General features: G+C 52.7%; 1 pseudogene; it reads right to left on the minus strand.

Moving 5' to 3' along the window:
* Nucleotides 1–2055: 2055 nt before the first annotated feature.
* Nucleotides 2056–11834, minus strand: LOC137315749 (zinc finger protein 850-like; annotated as a pseudogene).
* Nucleotides 11835–14028: the final 2194 nt, after the last annotated feature.

Raw genomic sequence — 14028 nt, forward strand, 5'->3', positions numbered from 1 at the left:
TTTGGTCTCCTTACCTAAAGAAGGATATACTTGTCTTAGAGGCGGTGCAACAAAGGTTCACAAGATTAATTCCTGGGATGAGAGGGTTGTCCTATGAGGAGAGATTGAGTAGAATGGGCCTATACTCTCTGGAGTTTAGGAGAATGAGGGGTGATCTCATTGAAATGTATAAAATTCTTTGCGGGCTTGACAGGGTAGATGATGAGAGGTTGTTTCCCCTGGCTGGAGGGTCTAGAACTAGGGGTCATAGTCTCAGGATAAGGGGTCGGACATTTAGGACTGAGATGAGGAAGAATTTCTTCATGCAGAGGGTTGTGAATCTTTGGAATTCTCTACCCCAGAGGACTGTGGATGCTCAGTCGTTGAGTATATTCAAGACTGAGATCGATAGATTTTTGGACTCTCGAGGAATCAAGGGATATGCGGATCGGGCGGGAAAGTGGATTTGAGTGAGAAGATCAGCCATGATCTTATTGAATGGCGGAGCAGGCTCGAGGGGCCGTATGGCCGACTCCTGCTCCTATTCCTTACTTTCTTAAACAAAATCACAGATGGTGTAATGAATGTTGATTTTAGAGAGTAAGGATGGAGGGAGGAGAGAGAGTGTGTTGAATGGGGAATTTACAGCTTAGGAGGGGACAGAATTTTCGACAGAAGCAACAACAACTTGTATTTATACAGAGCATTTAACGAAGTAAAACATCCCAAGGTGCTTCACAGGAGTGAAATCAAATCAAATTTGATAATGGAATTTGAAACTGGAGACAAGAAACGAGAATTGTCTGTGCTGAAATTCTATCCTGTAATTAAAGTAGGAACTTTGGTAAACTCCTTTTACAGGATATTAGAAGGGGAGGATTTACAGATGGGAAACTCAAACCAAACATCACGTCAAGGATGTAGAAGGAAAAATCACCAATCACAGTGGTGAGGAACTGTACACGTGTTCTGTGTGTGAACATCCTTTGGCAGATGGAATATCATGAGGGAAAATGTGAAGTCGTCCACTTTGGGAGGAAAAATAAAAAAGCAAAATATTATTTGAATGGAGAAATACTACAAAATGCTGCGGTACAGAGGGATCTGGGTGTCCTCGTACATGAAACACAAAAAGTCAACATACAGGTGCAGCATGCAAACAGAATGTGGGCCTTTATTTCTGGGGGGATGGAGTATAAAAGTAGGGAAGTCATGCTACAACTGTACAGGGTGCTGGTGAGACCATACCTGGAGTACTTGGTACAGTTCTCGTGCCCTTATTTAAGGAAGGACATACTTGCATTGGAGGCAGTTCAGAGAAGGTTCATGAGGTTGATCCCGGGTATGGAAGGGTTGTCTTATGAGGAAAGATTGAACAGGTTGGGTCTATACTCATTGGAGTTTAGAAAAATGAGAGGAGATTCTGAGGGGACTCGATAGGGTCGATGCTGACAGAATGTTACCCCTCAGGGGGATTCTTAAACGAGGGGGCATAGTCTCAGAATAAGGGGTCGCCCGTTTGAGACAGAAATGAGGAGGAATTTCTTCTCCCAGAGGGTCGTGATTCTTTGGAATTCTTTACCCCAAAAAGCTGTGGAGGCTGAGTCATTGAATACATTCAAGGCTGAGTTAGACAAATTGTTGATCAGCGAGGGTGTCAAAGGATACGGGGAAAGGGCAGGAAAGTGGAGTTGAGGTAAAAATCAGATCAGCCATGATCTCATTGAATGGTGGAGCAAGCTCGAGGGGCCGAATGGCCGACTCCTGCTCCTATCTCTGATGATCTCCCCGGTGCCCAGTCATGTGATCTCCCCAGTAGTTACCTGAAGTTGATCTTCCAGTTACAGTGGTGGGGGTGAAAACCTCGAGTTAACCGAGGGAACTTAGACTGGGGAATCTGAGGTTTGTGTGAAAGAAGTGAGTAATAAAAAAGGAAATTAATAAAAACTGATTCAATAAAAGAAAGAAACAGGTGAATTATACTAAAGTGAGCAATAAAAAGTAACTAAAAGAATACAAATTAAACCCATCTGATAATCAATGTTTAATATTAAATATGAATCAATTATCTCTGGAAATAGATAAATAAATAACTGCAAAGAAAGAATGAAATCTCCAGGACCTGATGGTTTTTCCCTCAGGGTATTCAAGGAAACAGGTGGGGAAATTACAGAAACATTAGTCATAGTTTCACAAAGCTCTCTGGACTCGGGAATTGTGCCCTTGGATACGAAAATATCACTCCAATATTTAAGAAAGGAGGAAGAGAGAGAAAAGGAAACGACAGATCTGTCAGTTTAACGTCAGGAGTGGGGAAGTTACTGAAATCTATCACCAGAGACAGAATGATTGAGCACTTGAACAAGCCTGAGCTGATCAAAGAGAGTCAGCGTGGATTTGTGAAGGGTGGGTCATGTCTGACTAATCTAGATGAATTTTATGAGGTCACTAACAGGCTGGACAGGGAGTGTCGATGGACATTGTCTGTGTGGACTTCCAGAAGGCATTTGATAGGGTTCAGCACAAGAGATTATTCGCAAAAATAAAAGTGCACAAAATTGAAAGTGACCTTGTGACTTGTGTTGGGAGGTGGGAGACAGAGAGTGGGGATAAAGGGAACGTTCTTTGATTGGTGGGATGTGACAAGTGGTGTTCCCCAGGGATCTGGACTGGGGTCTCAGCTTTTCACCATATTTATCAACAACTTGGATGAAGGAAGAGAGAGTTTTATATCCAAGTTTCCAGATGACACTAAGTTAGGAGACACAGTAAGTTGTGTGGATGGGAGCAGGAAGTTACAAAGGGACAGATTTTGTGAGTGGACAAAACTGTGGCAGATGGAGTTCAGTGTGGGGAAGTGTGAGATCATCCACTTTGGATACAAGAAGGAAACATTGGAGTATTTTCTTAAAGTGAGAGACTGGGAACTGTGGAGGAGCAAAGGGATTTGGGTGTCCATGTACACAAATCACTAAAAGCTAGTGCCCAGATACAAAAATTAATCACAAAGACTAATGGAATGTTGGCCTTTATCTCGAGGGCTGGAATACAAAGGGGAGGAAGTTATGCTTCAGTTCCACAGAGCCTCGGTCAGAGCCCCTCTGGAGTGCATATATCCAGAATATTAAACTCCAGCCCAGTTCTCGGGGTTATTAACATCAGAAACAAACCCCAACTGTCAGAAAGAACATGGTTCAGTCCTGGATGTGATTAACAGCAGAATCCAACCCCTGCATCACAGGTGAACTCGCTGGTGTCTCAACAGGTGGGATGAATGAGTGAATCCCTTCCCACACACGGAGCAGGTGAACGGCCTCTCCCCAGTGTGAACTCGCTGGTGTGTCAGCAGGTGGGATGAACAAGTGAATCCCTTCTCACATACGGAGCAGGTAAACGGCCTCTCCCCAGTGTGAACTCGCTGGTGTGTCAGCAGGTGGGATGAACAAGTGAATCCCTTCTCACATACGGAGCAGGTAAACGGCCTCTCCCCAGTGTGAACTCGCTGGTGTGTCAGCAGGTGGGATGAACAAGTGAATCCCTTCTCACATACGGAGCAGGTGAACGGCCTCTCGTCAGTGTGAACTCGCTGGTGTGTCAGCAAAGTGGATGACTGAGTGAATCCCTTCCCACACACGGAGCAGGTGAACGGCCTCTCCACAGTGTGAACTCGTTCATGTTTCAGCAGATCCCTTGTTCCCTTGAAGCTCTTCTCACAGTCAGAACATTTAAACGGTCTATTATCAGTGTGAACAAGTTGGTGTGAAATGAGGCTGGATGACTGAGTGAATCCTTTCCCACACACGGAGCAGGTGAACGGCCTCTCCCCAGTGTGAACTCGCTGGTGTGTCAGCAGGTGGGATGAATGAGCGAATCCCTTCCCACACACGGAGCAGGTGAACGGCCTCTCCCCAGTATGAACTCGCTGGTGAATCAGCAGGTTGGATGAACGAGTGAATCCCTTCCCACACACGGAGCAGGTGAACGGCCTCTCCCCGGTGTGAACTTGCTGGTGTCTCAGCAGATGGGATGAACGAGCGAATCCCTTCCCACACACAGAGCAGGTGAACGGCCTCTCCCCGGTGTGACTGTGTCGATGAGTTTCCAGCCCAGACGGGTATTTGAATCCCTTCCCACAGTCCCCACATTTCCACGGTTTCTCCATGGTCCGGGTGTCCTTGTGTCTCTCCAGGTTGGACGATCAGTTGAATCCTCGTCCACACACAGAACACGTGGACGGTTTCTCCCCGCTGTAAATGGTGCGATGTTTTTTCAGGCTGTGAAACTGGTTGAAGCTCTTTCCACACTCAGTGCACTGGAACACTCTCACTCGGGTGTGTGTGTCTCGGTGATTTTCCACTCACACTGATGTTTGAAATCTTTTCCCACAGAGAGAACAGACAAACATTTCTCCTTCCACATTCAAAGGTCGATGATATTCAGGTCCTGATGAATCGAGGGACTGTCAGATCTTGATGTGATGTTTGGTTTGAGTTTCCGTCTGCAAATCCTCCCCTTCTAATCCCCTGTAAAAGGAGTTTACAAAAGTCCTCACTGTAAATACAGGACAGAAATTCAGAACAGAAAATTCTAGTTTCTATGGAACATTCTTCCCGCTCATTCCCCCAGACTGTAAATCCCCGTCCCACACACTCTCCCTCCTCCCTGTGCTGAAATCCAAACCCATCGCACCATCTCCATCATTTCTTCCCTCCACTCCCAGTTTCCTCCCTCCCTCTACTCTGGTCGGGTTCAGTTCTCCACCCCCTGGGAGCAGAGTGAGAGGAAAATAAATGAGGCACAGGGACCCTGAAGCCCCGCCCACTCTTTGTTCACAGTCACTGGGACCCTGAAGCCCCGCCCACTCTTTGTTCACAGTCACAGAGACCCTGAAGCCCCGCCCACTCTTTGTTCACCGTCACAGGGACCCTGAAGCCCCGCCCACTCTTTGTTCCCAGTCACTGGGACCCTGAAGCCCCGCCCACTCTTTGTTCCCAGTCACAGGGACCCTGAAGCCCCGCCCACTCTTTGTTCACAGTCACAGAGACCCTGAAGCCCCGCCCACTCTTTGTTCACAGTCACAGAGACCCTGAAGCCCCGCCCACTCTTTGTTCACAGTCACAGGGACCCTGAAGCCCCGCCCACTCTTTGTTCACAGTCACAGAGACCCTGAAGCCCCGCCCACTCTTTGTTCCCGGTCACTGGGACCCTGAAGCCCCGCCCACTCTTTGTTCCCCGTCACTGGGACCCTGAAGCCCCGCCCACTCTTTGTTCCCGGTCACTGGGACCCTGAAGCCCCGCCCACTCTTTGTTCCCAGTCACTGGGACCCTGAAGCCCCGCCCACTCTTTGTTCCCGGTCACTGGGATCCTGAAGCCCCGCCCACTCTTTGTTCCCGGTCACTGGGACCCTGAAGCCCCGCCCACTCTTTGTTCCCGGTCACTGGGACCCTGAAGCCCCGCCCACTCTTTGTTCCCAGTCACTGGGACCCTGAAGCCCCGCCCACTCTTTGTTCCCGGTCACTGGGATCCTGAAGCCCCGCCCACTCTTTGTTCCCCGTCACTGGGACCCTGAAGCCCCGCCCACTCTTTGTTCCCAGTCACTGGGACCCTGAAGCCCCGCCCACTCTTTGTTCCCAGGCACTGGGACCCTGAAGCCCCGCCCACTCTTTGTTCCCGGTCACTGGGACCCTGAAGCCCCGCCCACTCTTTGTTCCCAGTCACTGGGACCCTGAAGCCCCGCCCACTCTTTGTTCCCCGTCACTGGGACCCTGAAGCCCCGCCCACTCTTTGTTCCCAGTCACTGGGACCCTGAAGCCCCGCCCACTCTTTGTTCCCAGTCACTGGGACCCTGAAGCCCCGCCCACTCTTTGTTCACAGTCACTGGGACCCTGAAGCCCCGCCCACTCTTTGTTCACAGTCACTGGGACCCTGAAGCCCCGCCCACTCTTTGTTCACAGTCACAGGGACCCTGAAGCCCCGCCCACTCTTTGTTCCCAGTCACAGGGACCCTGAAGCCCCGCCCACTCTTTGTTCACAGTCACTGGGACCCTGAAGCCCCGCCCACTCTTTGTTCCCAGTCACAGGGACCCTGAAGCCCCGCCCACTCTTTGTTCCCAGTCACAGGGACCCTGAAGCCCCGCCCACTCTTTGTTCCCGGTCACTGGGACCCTGAAGCCCCGCCCACTCTTTGTTCCCAGTCACAGGGACCCTGAAGCCCCGCCCACTCTTTGTTCACAGTCACTGGGACCCTGAAGCCCCGCCCACTCTTTGTTCACAGTCACAGGGACCCTGAAGCCCCGCCCACTCTTTGTTCACAGTCACTGGGACCCTGAAGCCCCGCCCACTCTTTGTTCACCGTCACAGGGACCCTGAAGCCCCGCCCACTCTTTGTTCACCGTCACAGGGACCCTGAAGCCCCGCCCACTCTTTGTTCACCGTCACAGGGACCCTGAAGCCCCGCCCACTCTTTGTTCACCATCACAGGGAACCTGAAGCCCCGCCCACTCTTTGTTCCTAGTCACTGGGACCCTGAAGCCCCGCCCACTCCTTGTTCCCAGTCACTGGGACCCTGAAGCCCCGCCCACTCTTTGTTCCCAGTCACTGGGACCCTGAAGCCCCGCCCACTCTTTGTTCCCAGTCACTGGGACCCTGAAGCCCCGCCCACTCCTTGTTCCCAGTCACTGGGACCCTGAAGCCCCGCCCACTCCTTGTTCCCAGTCACTGGGACCCTGAAGCCCCGCCCACTCTTTGTTCACAGTCACTGGGACCCTGAAGCCCCGCCCACTCCTTGTTCCCAGTCACTGGGACCCTGAAGCCCCGCCCACTCTTTGTTCACAGTCACTGGGACCCTGAAGCCCCGCCCACTCCTTGTTCCCAGTCACTGGGACCCTGAAGCCCCGCCCACTCTTTGTTCCCAGTCACTGGGACCCTGAAGCCCCGCCCACTCCTTGTTCCCAGTCACTGGGACCCTGAAGCCCCGCCCACTCCTTGTTCCCAGTCACTGGGACCCTGAAGCCCCGCCCACTCTTTGTTCACAGTCACTGGGACCCTGAAGCCCCGCCCACTCCTTGTTCCCAGTCACTGGGACCCTGAAGCCCCGCCCACTCCTTGTTCCCAGTCACTGGGACCCTGAAGCCCCGCCCACTCTTTGTTCCCAGTCACTGGGACCCTGAAGCCCCGCCCACTCTTTGTTCCCAGTCACTGGGACCCTGAAGCCCCGCCCACTCCTTGTTCCCAGTCACTGGGACCCTGAAGCCCCGCCCACTCCTTGTTCCCAGTCACTGGGACCCTGAAGCCCCGCCCACTCTTTGTTCACAGTCACTGGGACCCTGAAGCCCCGCCCACTCCTTGTTCCCAGTCACTGGGACCCTGAAGCCCCGCCCACTCTTTGTTCACAGTCACTGGGACCCTGAAGCCCCGCCCACTCCTTGTTCCCAGTCACTGGGACCCTGAAGCCCCGCCCACTCCTTGTTCCCAGTCACTGGGACCCTGAAGCCCCGCCCACTCTTTGTTCACAGTCACTGGGACCCTGAAGCCCCGCCCACTCTTTGTTCACCGTCACAGGGACCCTGAAGCCCCGCCCACTCATTGTTCACAGTCACTGGGACCCTGAAGCCCCGCCCACTCTTTGTTCCCGGTCACAGGGACCCTGAAGCCCCGCCCACTCTTTGTTCCCGGTCACAGGGACCCTGAAGCCCCGCCCACTCCTTGTTCCCAGTCACTGGGACCCTGAAGCCCCGCCCACTCTTTGTTCCCAGTCACTGGGACCCTGAAGCCCCGCCCACTCTTTGTTCCTGGTCACTAGGACCCTGAAGCCCCGCCCACTCTTTGTTCACCATCACAGGGACCCTGAAGCCCCGCCCACTCTTTGTTCACCGTCACAGGGACCCTGAAGCCCCGCCCACTCTTTGTTCACAGTCACTGGGACCCTGAAGCCCCGCCCACTCTTTGTTCACAGTCACTGGGACCCTGAAGCCCCGCCCACTCTTTGTTCACAGTCACTGGGACCCTGAAGCCCCGCCCACTCTTTGTTCACAGTCACTGGGACCCTGAAGCCCCGCCCACTCTTTGTCCCCACTGACTGGGACCCTGAAGCCCCGCCCACTCTTTGTTCCTGGTCACAGGGACCCTGAAGCCCCGCCCACTCTTTGTTCACCGTCACAGGGACCCTGAAGCCCCGCCCACTCTTTGTTCCCGGTCACTGGGACCCTGAAGCCCCGCCCACTCTTTGTCCCCACTGACTGGGACCCTGAAGCCCCGCCCACTCTTTGTTCCCTGTCACAGGGACCCTGAAGCCCCGCCCACTCTTTGTTCCCTGTCACAGGGACGCTGAAGCCCCGCCCACTCTTTGTTCCCTGTCACAGGGACCCTGAAGCCCCGCCCACTCTTTGTTCCCGGTCACAGTAACCCTGAAGCCCCGCCCACTCGTTGTCCCCACTCACGGGGACCCTGAAGCCCCGCCCACTCTTTGTTCCCAGTCACTGGGACCCTGAAGCCCCGCCCACCCTTTGTTGCTGGTCACTGGGACCCTGAAACCCCGCCCACTCTTTGTTCCTCATCACTGGGACCCTGAAGCCACGCCCACTCTTTGTTCCTCATCACTGGGACCCTGAAGCCCCGCCCACCCTTTGTTGCTGGTCACTGGGACCCTGAAGCCCCGCCCACTTTGTCACTGGGACCCTGAAGCCCCGCCCACTTTGTCACCGGGACCCTGAAGCCCCGCCCGCTCGTGAACAAAGATGGCCGCGCACGCGCCGTGATCCCTTACTTCTCTGACCAAGATGGCGGCCAGTTCCCCGCTCACCCGGGCGGCCGCCGGTCGGGCCTGTCACCGCGGTGTAAACACGGGGCCTGTGGGCTCTTATTCGGGGCCTGAGGCCTGCACCGGGTGTTTATGAAGCTTCCCTGCCCACCCATGGGTCCAATTCCTCCCCCGCGCCCACCGTCTCCGACCGGATCCCGACCCGCCTGTTCCCTCAGTCCGTCGCCACCACTCGCACCGCGCATGCTCAGAGCACAGACCAGTCCCGCGCCTGCGCACTGGGCTCCTATAGTCACTGATAGGGCACTTTCTGGGCCGCCGCGGATTCTGGGTAAACTCTCCGCCATTGAAGGTCCGAATCGGTGAACAGAAATTTCGTCATCGTATCGAGATTGGGGCCGGAGGGACAATAAACATTAAAGAAAATCAATCAATAAATTATACAGAAACCCGAGTGCCCGGGCCCTCAGACAGGGAGCGAAGTTCACCGGTCGCCACTTTTCCTTCACCAACTCGCACCTCAGGCCCCGCCCAGTCTGGTTCAATTGATCAATGTTTTCCAACTGTGTTTTCCAACTCGAGTTCAGGCCTGTCATTCTCAGAGAAACTGCGAGGCCTCATTTTTTCTGTGTGCTGTGAGGACCGATATCGTTCATCTTGATCTATTTCTAGTTTAATAAGTTTTGCTGAATGTGGCCCAGGCCAAGTGTCAGGATATCGGATCAGGCCCACCATCGAAAATGAGTTTGAACCCCCTGAGATAGACAATGTGAACCGGATTATCCTCATCCACTGACCCAGCAACTTCTTCAAAAAACACCCCTTAGACAGACAATGTGAACCGGATTATCCTCATCCACTGACCCAGCAACTTCTTCAAAAAACACCCGAGATAGACAATGTGAACCGGATTATCCTCATCCACTGACCCAGCAACTTCTTCAAAAAACACCCCTGAGACAGACAATGTGAACCGGATTATCCTCATCCACTGACCCAGCAACTTCTTCAAAAAACACCCCTGAGATAGACAATGTGAACCTGATTATCCTCATCCACTGACCCAGCAACTTCTTCAAAAAACACCCGAGATGGACACTGCATGAAAGCATGGGGGAATCAGAGTCAATTCTAATTTTCAAAAGGGAATTGGATAAATACTTGAAAAGGATAAATTTGCAGGATAAAGGGCATGAGCATGGGACCAATTGGATAGCTCTTTCTTAAAGCTGTCACAGGCATGATGGGCCTTATGGCCTCCTTCTGTGCTTTATCATTCAATGATTCTATGATAAAGGGACAGACACTGCTTCATCCTTCACTATCAGGGTCCCTATTAACAGTCGCTCCCTTCTGTATTCAGTGCAGTGAATGGAAACCTGTCTATTTTAGTGAGTTCAGCCTTTCTAAAATCTCTCACAATTTTTGAAGATCCATTTGACTCACTTGTTTCATTTTGAAAGACTTCTGATTTTTCTACTGTGTGTCGATGGTTTTGTTCAAAGGTGGAATGACATTTGTTTCAAAATATTCTGTTCTAACCCCCGGCCCAGTTTAAAACCCTCTGCACCACTGACCAGGAAGATCACAAGTCCAATCCTTGATCTCAGCCAAGGCAGCAGTTCAGGGGCTGGAATTGGCCTCAGTACCACTGGGCTAAATAAGAGTAACCCTGCTCTCGATGGAGATCCAGTGACCTCAACTGGGAAATTTATGGATGTCACTTGAGGGCAGGACTGGACTCGACCGTGATGCCCACCACAGTGGATAATCCTGCTGTCACTCACTGTGTGGGCTCATGTATAAATGTTCCCTTACTGTTAGATTATTAACTAAGTCTGGCTCATTACTCATCGCTGAATCGAGTCCACCCTCCTTAAAACCTACCTCTTTGACCAAGCTTTTGCTCACCTGTCCTAATATCTCCTTATGTGGTTCAGTGTCAAATTTTGTTTGTTAATCGCTCCTGTGAAGGGCCTTGGGACGTTTTACTACGTTAACGGCACTGGATAAATGTATCAATAAAACAGGGAACTCTTGGAAACACACTGCAGGTCCTTCTTTAACTGGACAGCAAATCACTGCTATAGTGTTGAACCAGCAGTTAACATAAGAACATAAGAAATAGGAGCAGGAGTAGTCCATACGGCCCCTCGAGCCTGCTCCACCATTCAATAAGATCATGGCTGATCTTCTGCCTCATTTAACATGTATCCAGGATATTAAACTCCAGCCCAGTTATCGGGGTTATTAACATCAGAAACAAACCCCAACTGTCAGAATGAACATGGTTCAGTCCTGGATGTGATTAACAGCAGCAATAACAGCAGAATCCAACCCCGGAAGTCACAGGTGAACTCGCTGGTGTCTCCGCAGGTTGGATGAATGAGTGAATCCCTTCCCACACACGGAGCAGGTGAACGGCCTCTCCCCAGTGTGAACTCGCTGGTGTGTCAGAAGGTGGGATGAACGAGTGAATCCCTTCCCACATACGGAGCAGGGGAACGGCCTCTCAGTGTGTGTGCGTCGATGATGTGTCAGCAGTTCCCATTTGCTCTTAAAGCTCTTCCCACAGTCAGAACATTTAAAAGGTCTCTTATCAGTGTGAACAAGTTGGTGTGTCAGTAGGTGCTGTGACTGAATGAATCCCTTTCCACACATGGAGCAGGTGAACGGTCTCTCCCCAGTGTGAGCACGCTGGTGGGCAATGAGAGTGGATGACTGCCTGAACCTCTTCCCGCAGTGAGAGCAACTGAACGGTCTCTCGTCAGTGTGAATTCGCTGGTGTCTAATCAGTCCCTCCGAGCTTTTAAACCTGTTCCCACAGTCAGAGCATTTAAAAGGTCTCTCCGCAGTGTGAATAAGCTGGTGTGTTCGGAGGGCGGATGACTGAGTGAATCCCTTCCCACACAGAGAGCAAGTGAACGGCCTCTCCCCAGTGTGACTGTGGTGATGAGTTTCCAGCTGGGACGGGTAATTGAATCCCTTCCCACACACGGAGCAGGTGAACGGCCTCTCCCCAGTGTGACTGCGTCGATGAGTTTCCAGCTGGGATGGGTAATTGAATCCCTTCCCACAGTCCCCACATTTCCACGGTTTCTCCGTGGTCCGGGTGTCCTTGTGTCTCTCCAGGTTGGACGATCAGTTGAAGCCTCGTCCACACAGAACACGTGGACGGTTTCTCCCCGCTGTGAACGGTGTGATGTTTTTTCAGACTGTGTAACTGGTGAAAGCTCTTTCCACACTCAGTGCACTGGAACACTCTCACTCGGGTCTGAGAGTCTCGGTGATTTTCCACTCACACTGATGTTTGAAATTTTTTCCGACAAACACAACAGACAAACATTTCTCCTTCCACATTCAAAGGCCGATGATATTCAGGTCCTGATGAATCGAGTGACTCTGTCAGATCTTGACGTGATGTTTGGTTTGAGTTTCCCGTCTGTGAATCCTCCCCTTCTAATCCCCTGTAAAAGGAGTTTACAAAAGTCATCACTGTAAATACAGGATAGAAATTCAGAACAGACAATTCTAGTTTTTCTGGATCATTTTTTCATCTTTTGAGCCTCAAAAGCTGTAAATCCCCGTCCCACACACTCTCCCTCCTCCCTGTGCTGAAATCTGAACCCATTGCACCATCTCCTACATTTTTTCCTCTGCTCTGCTGGGTTCAGTTCCACACTCACTGGTTCCCCTCTCTCTCCTCCCCTGAAGGTGCTGACTGTCCTTCCCATATCCTAACTCGCACCAAGTCCCATTCACCCATCACCCTTGTGCTCACTGACCTACAGTGACTCCAGGTCCAGCAACGCCTCATATTTAAATTCCTCATCCTTGTGTCCAAATCCATCCATGGCCCTCGCCCCTCCCAATCTCTGTAACCTCCTCCATGGCCCTCGCCCCTCCCCTATCTCTGTAACCTTCTCCAGCCCTCCGACCCTCCCCTATCTCTGTCACCACCTCCATGGCCCTCGCCCCTCCCCGATCTCTGTAACCTTCTCCAGCCCTCCGCCCCTCCCCTATCTCTGTAACCTCCTCCAGCCCTCCCCTATCTCTGTAACCTCCTCCATGTCCCTCCGACCCTCCCCTATCTCTGTAACCTCCTCCGACCCTCCCCTATCTCTGTAACCTCCTCCATGTCCCTCCGACCCTCCCCTATCTCTGTAACCTCCTCCGACCCTCCCCTATCTCTGTAACCTCCTCCATGTCCCTCCGACCCTCCCCTATCTCTGTAACCTCCTCCGACCCTCCCCTGTCTCTGTAACCTCCTCCCGCCCTCCGACCCTCCCCTATCTCTGCAACCTCCTCCAGCCCTCGTCCCTCCCCTATCTCTGTAACCGCCTCCAGCCCTCCGACCCTCCCAGATCTCCGCTATCCTCCAATTCCGGCCTCTTGCTCCTGCCCCATTCCCTTCGCCCCACCATTGGGGGCCGTGCCTTCAGCTGTCTGAGCCCCAAGCTCTGGAATTCCCTCCCTGAACCTCTCCCCCTCTCTCTCCTCCTTCAATCCTCCCTCTTTGACCCAGCTTTCGGTGCCCTGTCCTAATCTCTCCTCATTCCTCTCTTCCCGCTCCTGTGAACCCTCTTGACCCATTTTGCTCCGTTAAAGGCGCGATAGAAATGCAAGTTGTTGTTGACTCTGCGGGTTCAGTTCGAGCGGAGATTGGGTCGGGCCCGATCCCGGGAAGCGGCGGGTAGTGGAGGGGGGATAATGCCGCCTGTTTTCTCTCGGGTCCTGGGCCCTACACTCGGTGTTTCTGGGCCCTGTGATCCCCGCCCTTTATTAACCCGCTCTCTCCACACCTCCTCTGACCTGCTCGAACCGCGCTCTCTGCCTCAGACCCTTCGGGCCGCGCATGCTCAGCTCACACTGACCAACAATCAGCCTCTCCTGTGCCGGCGCACTGCGCTCCTCTCAGATCGATAGGGGACATTCCGGCGCGCGGTGCAGTCTGGGGACGGACCGCCGCCATTGGAGCTCCGACCCGACCCTCAGTTTCTCTGATGGGACTGAGATTGGGGGCGGGGAAAAGCGCTTTTGGAGCAGCGGAGGGCGGAGCGGAAATAAAATAAAATAAAAATACACCTAAACCCGAGAGCCCGGGGCACGCTGGGTAATGGAGACCGCCATTAAACCGTCAGAAACACTCACAGCGCAGGCGCGCACCGCCTGGCCTCGAGAAAACTTTGGGAAATGTATTTTTCCCCAAAACTGTTACTAATTTAGTCACATTACACATTGGAACTGACGGGCTGGATTGATGTTTATTTTCCAATTGCAGCTCAGGACC

This window comes from Heptranchias perlo, unplaced genomic scaffold, assembly GCF_035084215.1.
Source record: "Heptranchias perlo isolate sHepPer1 unplaced genomic scaffold, sHepPer1.hap1 HAP1_SCAFFOLD_56, whole genome shotgun sequence".
Lineage (NCBI taxonomy): Eukaryota > Metazoa > Chordata > Chondrichthyes > Hexanchiformes > Hexanchidae > Heptranchias > Heptranchias perlo.